The sequence below is a fragment of the Colobus angolensis genome, unplaced genomic scaffold, assembly GCF_000951035.1.
Source record: "Colobus angolensis palliatus isolate OR3802 unplaced genomic scaffold, Cang.pa_1.0 Scaffold187, whole genome shotgun sequence".
Classification (NCBI taxonomy): domain Eukaryota; kingdom Metazoa; phylum Chordata; class Mammalia; order Primates; family Cercopithecidae; genus Colobus; species Colobus angolensis.
Genome location: NW_012115010.1, coordinates 138,909 through 149,850, shown reverse-complemented (window position 1 = coordinate 149,850; position 10,942 = coordinate 138,909). Strand labels below are relative to the sequence as shown.

Here is a 10,942-nt window from a genome sequence, read left to right as displayed (position 1 = left end):
ATTCTATCATTATTTAAAGTGTCTCGACTTCTAAATCTTATTCTATGAAATTCCCTCTGACCCAACTTATTCTTCTTTTTCTTTTCTTTTTATTTTTCCTGTCTCAGGTTTATTTGTACAAATAGCACAGGAGGACCCCAGCCCCATGTAGATGGCAGCCCAGAGGGGATCACACCAGTCCTTCTGTCCTCACATTGGCAGACAGAAATATCTAAGTCTTTGTAGGGGCCTGGGCACCTTTGGGAGCCTGAGCTTGAACTGAAGCTGGAGCTGCAGCCTGGGCCTTGGTTTGATCCTTGGCCTTGGCCTTTGGCCAGCACAGCCTGAGCCTTTTGGCAATGTGGGCACGAGCCCGTTTCTCAAGCTTGGGGTAGGCAATGTAGGCAAGCCGATCGAGCTTGCAGCTGACGCCCTTTGGGATCTTGGGCTTAACCTCCTTGGGCTTTAAGAGGGCCTTGATTGCCTCAGCACGTGCACTTAGGGCTTTGTCACTGTTGGCCTGTATCTTCTTTAGGCCCCTCTTGTTTTGCTTCTTGGCAAAGCACATGTTCCTCGGGAACTTAGAGTCCATCCCCTTAAGAGATTCATATCTTTGTGATTGGGGTTTCTTGATACCATTTCGGTGCCTTTTTCAGGACTGGTCGTGTGTGCTGTGGTTCTTGGACTTGGCCATGTCGGCACCTTAAGCTGTGGCTCCCAAAGCATCTAGAACTGGAAGTATTCTTCTTTTTCTCCACCACTGAACATTTCTCTCTCTCTCTCTTCCTCTGCCTCCCAGGTTCAAGCGATTCTCCTGCCTCAGCCTCCCAAGTAGCTGGGATTACAGGCATGTGCCACCACGTCCGGCTAATTTTGTAGTTTTTTTAGTAGAGACGGGGCTTCTCCATGTTTGTCAGACTGGTCTCAAACTCCCGACCTCAGGTAATCCGACCTCAGGTAATCCGCCCTCCTTGACCTCTCAAAGTGCTGGGATTATTATAGGTGTGAGCCACTGCGCCCGGCCCACCACTGAACATTTCATGGTGTCTCTAAGTCATTCATCTACGCTCTTCTCTCCAGTTATCAGCACTCTTCCATTTCACTCATATCTCCTCCTGGCTTAGACTTCATGTTCAGCCATTTTGAAATTTGCTCATAAATGACAAGGATTTCTTCTCTTCACTGGTTTTCTACTGTCCGTGTTTTCCCAGCCCCAGCTGACTCCTATTGCCCTGTTTCTCCCCTCCTACACTTCAGGGTATTGCTGGAGAAAGTTCCAAGGTCATGCTGGTTTAACCCAGTATAGATTCACAATTCCAAACCTCACCTGGGCTCCACTTGGGTTCTTTTTTGTTTGTTTGTTTGTTTTAGACAGAGTTTCCCTCTTGTTACCCAGGCTGGAGTGCAATGGTGTGATCTCAGCTCACTGCAACTGGCTCACTGCAACCTCTGCCTCCCGAGTGATTCTCCTGCCTCAGCCTCCCGAGTAGCTGGTATTACAGGCACCCGCCACCATGCCTGGTTAATTTCTTGTATTTTTGGTGGTGGGGGGGGGTTTATCATGTTGGCCAGGCTGGTCTCTAACTTCTGACCTCAGGTGATCCACCCACTTCGGCCTCCCAAAATTCTGGGATTACAGGCATGAGCCACTGCGCCTGGTCTGGGCTCTTTTTGATGATGGCTTTCTGTACAGTGTTACCTAAGACTTCTCAACTCCCTCAAGCCCAAAATCCACCCCTGCCACACTTATTATAAGACCTCATTTTCTACTTATGGGGAAGATGGAGGTTATTCAAGACCCCACCCCCACCCTGCCATCACCTTCACCTTTATCTTAGATTAGTCCATATCTTAACCTTCTGTCTCTAGGAGCATCTCTTCCCCTGCAGAAAGCACAAGCCTCATCTCATCCCCTCCACTGATGACTCCTCTTATCCCTCATGTTCTTACCCTTTTTCTCTCTCCTTACTTCTTACCCTTTTCCCACAAACATGTTCAATTCTGCATCAACCTAAAAATAGAAACTCTTTGCCCGGTTGGGCGCAATGGCTCACATATGTAATCCTAGCACTTTGGGAGGCTGAGGCAGGTGAATTGCTTTAGTACAGGAGTTCGAGACCAGCCAAGGCAACATGGTGAAATCCCATCTCTAAGAAATATGAAAATTAGCTGGATGTGGTGTGGTGGTGGGCACCTGTAGTCCTAGCTACTCAGGAGTCTGAGTTGGGAGGATCACCTGAGCCCAGAAGGTTGAGGCTGCAGTGAGCTGTGATTGTGCCACTGCACTCCAGCCTGGGTGACAGAGTGAGACCCTGTCTCATAAAATAATAAAATAAAAATACAGAAAATATTTTTCATATCTGCTTCTCCCTCAGTATGCTACCCCTTCTCTTTTTCCTTATACAACCGAATTTAGGGAAGAGTAATCTGTACTTAAAGCTCTCCCCAACCTCCACTTCCAACTTATTTCCTCAACCACTGACTATTTGCTTCTATCCTCGTGGTGTTATTCATTTGTGTATTCGCTCACTCAACAGATAGTTGTCAAGAACCTTCTGTGTGCCAGTAATTGCCAAAACTTCCCTCTCAGAGGGTTTACCAGTTACCTCCTGATCCAATAGTTCTGAAACTTTGCTGTGCATTGGAATCACTTGGCATTTTTTAAAAATACTGATGCCTGGGTCCCACCCTGAGATATTCTGAGTTAATTGGCCCGGATGTGACCTGGGCTTCAGGATTTATTTATTTTTTTTTTTAGACAGGGTCTGGCTCTTTTGCCCAGACTGGAGTGCAGTGGCGTGATCTTGGCTCACTGTAACCTCTGCCTCCTGGGTTCAAGCCATTCTCTGACCTCAGCCTCCCTAGTAGCTGAGATTACCAGTACATGCCACCAAGCCTGGCTAATTTTTGTATTTTTGGTAGAGACGGGTTTTCACCATGTTGGCCAGGCTGGTCTCGATCTCCTGACCTCAAGTGATCTGCCTGCCTTGGCCTCCCAAAATGCCGGGATTACAGGCGTGAGTCACCAGGCCCGGCCTGTCCTAATCTCCTAATGCAGGGTTTTTCAACCTCAGCACAATTGCTATTTTGGGCCAGGATTATTCTTTGTTATTGGGGGTTTTCCTGTGCATTGCAGAGTGTTTAGCAGCACCCGTGGCCTCTAATTTCTAGATGCTAGAAGCACACACATTTCCCTTCATAGTCATTACAAACCAAAAATATCTGGGACAGACATGGCCAGATGTCCCTTGGAAGTGGCAAAATAGGCCCTGGTTGAGAAGCACTGCCCTCGTGTCTTCAGTTCTCCTCCTCCTTGATCTGTCTGTAATATTGTGAAACCCCTCCTTCAGAAGCCTCTCGTTATTAAAAAAAATTTTTATAGAGATGAGGTCTTGCTATGTTGACCAGGCTGTTCTTGAACCTCAGCCTCCCAAAGTGCTGGGAGTACAGGCATGAGCCACTGCACCTGCCCTTTTTTAAAAAATATGGAACATTTCACGAATTTGCACATCATCCTTGCATAGGGGACGTGCTAATCTTCCTGTATGGTTCCAATTTTAGTAAATGTGCTGCTGAAACGAGCACTCTTCTTTCCTTTGGCTTTCACAGCACTCTTCTCTGTGACTCAGTATGGAAGGACATAGTGATATTCAAAAATGTTTGTAAAATGGATCTAGAAGTTGCTCATGTGTATTTGGCTCACCTCTGATTGGCCACTTATCTGTAAGGGAGACTGGAAATGTAATCTTTATTGTGGGTTTAGCATGAATTCAGCTGAAGACCAGGATTCTAGTCCTACAGTACTTCCAGGTCATACTTTTAACTCGTTTTCTCCTTCCCACTGCCTGGAAGTACAGTTACAGTAGTGTTAAGCCATCTTGGACAATGTGAGCAAAGATATTTCCCTGGGCTTGGTGAGGCAAAAAGATAGGAGGAATCTGAGTCTCTGACGTCCCAGAGCCACCATACCAACCCTAGACTGCTTACTCTTGAATTATGTGAAAGAGAAAAAAAAGGCCAGGTGCAGTGGCTCATGCCTGTAATCCCAGCACGTTGGGAGCCTGAGGGGGGTGGATCACGAGGTCAGGAGTTCAAGACCAGCCTGGCCAAGATGGTGAAACCCCGTCTCTACTAAAAATACAAAAATTAGCCAGGTGTGGTGGTGGACACCTGTAATCCCAGCTACTCAGGAGGCTGAGGCAGAGAATTGCTTAAACCCGGGAGGCAGAGGTTGCAGTGAGCCGAGATTGCGCCACTGCACTCCAGCCTGGGCGACAGAGCAAGACTCCATCTCAAAAAAACCAAAGAGAGAGAGAGAGAAAAAAATGCCCTCTGTCTGGTTTAAGCCTACCATTGTTTGGGTATCATGATTGCATTAACTGAACCTACATCCTAGTAAGTAGACCCAATCAGGTTCCACTTTCACTTTCAGCAGCTCTCAGATCTATATGTACACTGAAACACTCCCAAGATCCAATCCCACATTTCAGCTACCTTCTGGACTCTCCAGCTGAATGTCCAGCTAGAATCTTAAAACCTAGGATGTACATTTAAAACCAAAGCTGGCCGGGCACAGTGGCTCATGCCTGTAATCTCAGCACTTTGGGAGGCTGAGGTGGGCGGATCGCCTGAGATCAGGACTTCAAGACCAACTTGGCCAATATGGTGAAACCCCATCTCTACTAAAAATACAAAAATTAGCCAGGCTAATTTGGTGGTGGGTGCCTGTAATCCTAGCTACTCGAGAGGCTGAGGCAGGAGAATCACTTGAATCCGGGAGGAGGAGGTTGCAGTGAGCCAAGATGGCACTCCAGCCTGCGTGACAGAGAGAGACTCTGTCTCAAAAAAAAACAACAAAAAAAATTAAATTTAAAAAGGGCAACCCATTTTCCAAGTCATCTAGGCTCCACATCTGTGATGCCTCCCCTCTTATGACCTCTACATCCAATAAATAGCCCCCCAACAACCTTAGTCCTTCTCTGCATGTCCCATGTACTTGAACCAAATCAGACCACTTGCTTATCCCCATTCCTGAACATACCATTTTGCTTCTAGAACTATTGCAGATTCTGTACTTAACTCTACTGAAAGTCCATACCCAGCAGGCCCTTCTCTTTAAAGGCATGTCTGAGTCATCCCCCAGAAGTCCATCTCAAAGCCTTATATGAGGTAGGTATGCAAATGTTTTTCAGATTGAAGAAATAAAGTGGTTTGCCCCAAGTCACATGGCTAGTTACAAATGTTCTGCCATATGATGGAGTCTGCACATTCAGATGAGAGACACTATATTTCCTCCTTTCTTTATTGGGCTTACAATGTCATAAGGATATGGACTTCTTAGGAAAAGGTAGTGATTTGAGGAATTCCAAACTACAATTTAAATAACTGTCCTGCTATTTTGAGCCTTTGGCATACCATACACTATAATTTTGTCCCTGTGTCTGTGTAACACAAGATAACGATATAAGCACTTTATATATGTTCATGGGTTAGATGTGACTCTATCCAAACATTCTGTAGCCTGCCTGATTCCTTATGGGCCAGGAAAGCATTTAGAACACTAAGATATATTTCAAATTGTGCTTGCTCAGATCAAATCGAGAATCACTGTGGGATCCTCTGGGCAAATTTAAAACAAATCAGAGAGTACCACAGCCAATATTTGAGCCATGTAGCTGGCTCTTACAACGAAATGTCTATAGCCAACTTTGTTTGTGTGCTCATGACTTTTTTAAAAAAGATGTGTGGAGCCATAGGAGAAAGAAAGCGAAGCAATGTTTATTGAGTACCTACTTAGGCATGTGGCTAGATAATTTGACCATTATTACCATGACCCTAGAAAGTAGATGGGAACTACAAGAAGATACAGGGAGGTGGAGAGACAGGCAGCAAGGCCATTTGGCCAGACCTCAAATGATGGGGCCTCAATTTTGGTTGCTTTTCAGAGGCAAATTTGAGCAGGGCTGGTTTAAGCCTTGAACTATATCCTTCAGTTCTTTCTAAGAGCCATATTGCCCTCAGTTGCCAAGGCCTGATCTAGTCTTTCACAGTACCTGTAAATGCCGGCTGGGTTTGTGATCAAGAAACTGTTACCTTGGCCATTTAGGAGACAGCATTCAAAGTTATTATAATTTCTGCTTATGATAACTTTCTTCCTCCAGAACACAGAGAAAGATGCTCTTTGGGTGTCATTCAGCTATTTCTATAAATATAAAGGAAAAACTGATTAATTGCACATACTCATATATTATAAATTGCATATATAATGATATCTATTTTAATATATTGGTTTATTATAGCTTGAAATTCCTGATTTATTTCTTAAATTCTTTATAATTTTCTACATTTCATCTTTATTAGCTTTAAGCATAATTTACATAAAACAGAAAAATTTCACATTAGATTATGTTCTTATATACTTATGCTAGTATTTTTGTTTTATTTTTTTCAGTTCTGTAATAATATTATTCAGATAAGTTTGCTTTTTTTGTTGTTGTTTTGGTTTTTTGTTGTTGTTGCTGTTGTTGTTGTTTTTTGAGACGGAGTCTTGCTCTGTTGCCCAGGCTGGAGTGCAGTGGTGCGATCTCAGCTCACTGCAAGCTCCACCTCCTGGGTCCACGCCATTCTCTTGCCTCAGCCTCCCAAGTAGCTGGGACTACAGGTGCCTGCAACTACGTCCCACTAATTTTTTGTATTTTTAGTAGAGATGGGTTTCACTGTGTTAGCCAGGATGGTCTCGATCTCCTGACCTCATGATCTACCCACCTTGGCCACCCAAAGTGCTGGGATTACAGGCGTGAACCACCGTGTCCAACCTATGTTTTGTTTTGTTTTTGAGACAGGGACTCACTCTGTCACCCAGGCTGGAGTGCAGTGGCACGATCACAGCTTACTGCAGCTTTGGACTCCTGGGTTCAAGCAAGCCTCCCACCTCGGATCCCAAAGCACTAGGATCACAAACAAAAACCACCACACTCAGCCCCAGGATTTTTGAAACTGGAATTGAGGGAAGAAGCCAGGCCTTCTCTGATAGTGAAGCTAGATCCATGAGACACGAGAGACACCAAAAGCCATGATCCCCTCTCTGGGGAAAAAGCTGGGCTGAAAGAATAAAGCCAACATGTGGGGAGAGGGACAAACAAAACCAGGAGAAAGTATCCTGGGGACATTTTAGTCCTCATCCCAGCTATCCCTTATTCTAGATTCCCTAGGATCCTACCACTACATTCTCCTTTTTGCCCAAGCTGAGTCAAGCCATCTTTATATAACTAGTAACTGGCAGAGCAAAGAGGCCTGGATGGGTAAGTCTGACTCCTGAGCCCACGCTCTTTTCGCTGCAGGAGACCAAGTTTCATCTAATCACTCAGATCTTATCTCTGACAACATGGGAATGAACAGCACAAAGGTACCAAACCCAGCCTTTCAACTTCACGTGACTCATACCCATTTCAGCCTCAGTCTTCTGCAGCATGTGGGAAGCTGGTGTTCTCACTGGTGTTGTACATTGGAAGATGACACGTGCACCTAGGGGCATGGGTTCAGAAGGAAATACTACACTCCCAGCTGTGTGTCTACACTGAACTTAGATGGAGCATGGTGAATAAGCAGCCCCACAAAGCCACACCCAAACAAGCTTGTACATACTTGGAAGAGTGAGAGAATGTGGAAAATCTGAATTAAGGCAAAGGTAACAGGCCTCTACATGGTTATATGCTTTGCTGCTCCCAATGTACTTTCCCACGTTATCTTGTTTTGAATCTTATGGCAATCCCGGAGGGACAAAGAGCAGGTATAGTATCAACTACATTTTACAGAAAAGAAAACTATGAAAAAACAGTTGCCACAGCGCCAGGGGCAGAGCAGATGCTCAGTAAACTCCTTCCTCTGTTTCATGTGCTTTGGATGCTCAGTGACCATATGATGCATGAACAAATGTGGCTCAGTGGCATGAAGTGACTCATCCAATGTGACACAGCTAACAAGGAGCGGGGGGGCTGAGGAGGCACTTAAACATGGATTATCTCGCCCTGGGCCACAGTACACAAAGCTACATCCCAAACTGTGAGCATTTCTTTCTTTCTTTTTTTTTTTTGAGACGGAGTCTTGCTCTGTCGCCTGGCCTGGAGTGCAGTGGCCGGATCTCAGCTCACTGCAGGCTCCGCTTCCCGGGTTTACGCCATTCTCCTGCCTCAGCCTCCCGAGTAGCTGGGACTACAGGCGCCCGCCACCTCGCCCGGCTAGTTTTTTGTAGTCTTTAGTAGAGACGGGGTTTCACAGTGTTAGCCAGGATGGTCTCGATCTCCTGACCTCGTGATCCGCCCGTCTCGGCCTCCCAAAGTGCTGGGATTACAGGCTTGAGCCACCGCGCCCGGCCACTGTGAGCATTTCTACCTGCTTCTTGAATTCATGCACTGCAAGTTCAGAGACCTTAATTCCCCACTGCATGAAAGAGACATTTCTCATGCCTGACAGCCCTGCAGAAAATTCTTCAAATAAATGCTTGCTGGCCCTAGAAATTATTAGATCTTCCAGCATTGAAAGATCTTGATTCTCAAGCAAGCTGTATCAGAAATCTGTGGATCAAGCACAAAAACGCTCAAGAAAAAAAAAAAAAAGAATACCACAGGAGCTAGCAAATAATTTATGAACCAGACACGCGGCCCAGGCTTCTTTTGCTGCTCCCAGTGGCATTTGAAGCTAATTTGAGGAGGCAGCAGGACATTCCATTGCCTGAAACCCATGGAGGGGAAAACCCTGCCCTTCTATTAGTAGGCAATCCCAGCAGTAGAAAAACATGATTTCTGCTGATGCACACATGAAGATGATTCAGGCTTGCCATCGCTTTATTCCCTTGCCACCAGAAGAATATCAGTTCCGATATCACATGCAGAAATTAGATCAAAATGTAAATGGGGGCGGCGGCAGTGCTGTCACTTGGGGAATCTCCCTCAGCTGAAGTTGCAGAAGCTCTCCCTGCACCCACAGGGAGACATCTGTCATTGACTTTCCTGGCACCTGACAGATGCTCCTGTTCCCTGGGCAGGCAGAATCAGCTGGGTGTGAATATCTAACTCAAATCTGTCTTGGACCATCTGAGTTCCTGGCTAGATTCCAACCAGACCCAATCCTGAGGAAATAAATAGAATAATCCTCATGGGGAGATAATTTGCTCCTTTGGACAGACTCTTCTGGGTCAACCAAGACCAGCCTGGGATGCCTCTCAGTTTGGGATAAATGAGAACTCAAATGTATCCCAGGTCACAGGGTGGCTGGAGGCATTTGGTCACACAAGCAAGCAAGCAAATGAGAAAAGCAAGCGAGCACCCGTATGTGCTAGGAGCTGTGGAAGATTCAACAGTGGCAAAAAGCCTTTTTTTGAGACAGAGGTCTTGCTCTGTTCCCTAGGCTGGAGGGCAGTGGCACAATCATGGCTCACTGCAACCTCCCAGAAAAGTTTTTTTTTTTTTTTTGAAACAGAGTCTTACGCTGCCACCCAAGTTGGAGTGCAGTGGTGGTTGGAGTGCGCTGCAACCTTTGCCTCCTGGGATCAAGCAATCCTCCCACCTCAGCCTCTAGAGTACCTGAGACTACAGACTACAGGTGTGTGCCACCACACTTGACTAATTTTTTTTTTTTTTTTGTAGAGACAGGGTCTCACTATTTTGCCCAAGCTAGTCTCGAACTCCTGGGCTCAAGTTATTAGCCTGCCTTGGCCTCCCAAAGTGCTGGGATTACAGGTGCACCACTGTGCCTGGCTGGGAAAAGCCTTCTTTTTATAATCTACAGAGGAGGTAAATCACATAATGGCAATTAATTCATTTAATAGACATTCTTAGAACATCTACCAAGAACAAGTATTAGGAAAGATGAGAACATGCTTGAAAGGATTTTTTTTATCTTTTGTAGAGACAGTCTCACTGTGTTGCCGAGGCTAGTCTCAAACTTCTGGGCTTAAGCAATCCTCCAGCCTTGGCCTCCTCAAGTTCTCGCATTACAGGCTTGAACCATCATGCGCAGGCAGGAAAGGATTTTCAAGCAGAGCTTCTTAGGACAGTTAAACTTTGGTTGATCACTCAAACCTCAAGTAAAGAGACTGGATTTTAAATCATATCAGTCCCCCTATGTTAGTGAGCAGTCTCCAGATAATTTATCGATACTTGCCAAAATCATCAAGAGATGAACTTAGAAATCAGAAGGCTAAATTGACCATTTATAATGAGGGCAAAGCTTTCCAGTGCTAGCAGGACTCCAGCCTAAAATTACACAGGCTCGGCCGTAATCCCAGCACTTTGGGAGGCCTAGGAGGGCGGATCACGAGGTCAGGAGATCAAGACCATCCTGGCTAACACGGTGAATCCCCGTCTCTTCTAAAAAATACAAAAAATGTAGCTGGGCGTGGTGGCGGGCGCCTGTAGTCCCAGCTACTCCGGAGGGTGAGGCAGGAGAATGGGGTGAACCTGGGAGGCGGAGCTTGCAGTGAGCCGGGATCGCGCCACTGTACTCCAGCCTGGGCGACAGAGTGAGACTCCATCTCAAAAATATATATATATCACACAGGTTCTAGGACCACGTGTCCATGTCATAGGGTACTATTTTAAAAGGAAAGGCTTCTGTAGAACACTAGAAAAGGAGCCATTTGTAACCCTCTTGTAAAAGACCAGGACAAATGAAAATTAATTGCAAGCCCTTAAGGATAACTGAAACCCTTACAATACAATAATACATCTTGGTGCATAAAATTATAATGGCATTCCAAAGAGGCCTGAACACAGATATCAGCACAGCTTCTCCTGCACACTGGGACATCCAGCAGGGGCAATTGTTCCCATGTTTTCTCATCAGTCACTCATTAACATCCACTTGTCTGGCCAAGTCACTCAGGAGATGCCTGACTCCTACTAACTCAGAAAAACCTGGAACATGTGGCAAGCTCTGCAGGCAAAAGATGTTTATTGGGCTGGGC

General features: G+C 45.6%; 1 pseudogene; it reads right to left on the bottom strand.

The window, feature by feature from the left end:
* Positions 1-211: 211 nt before the first annotated feature.
* On the bottom strand, positions 212-673 carry LOC105510399 (annotated as a pseudogene).
* Positions 674-10,942: the final 10,269 nt, after the last annotated feature.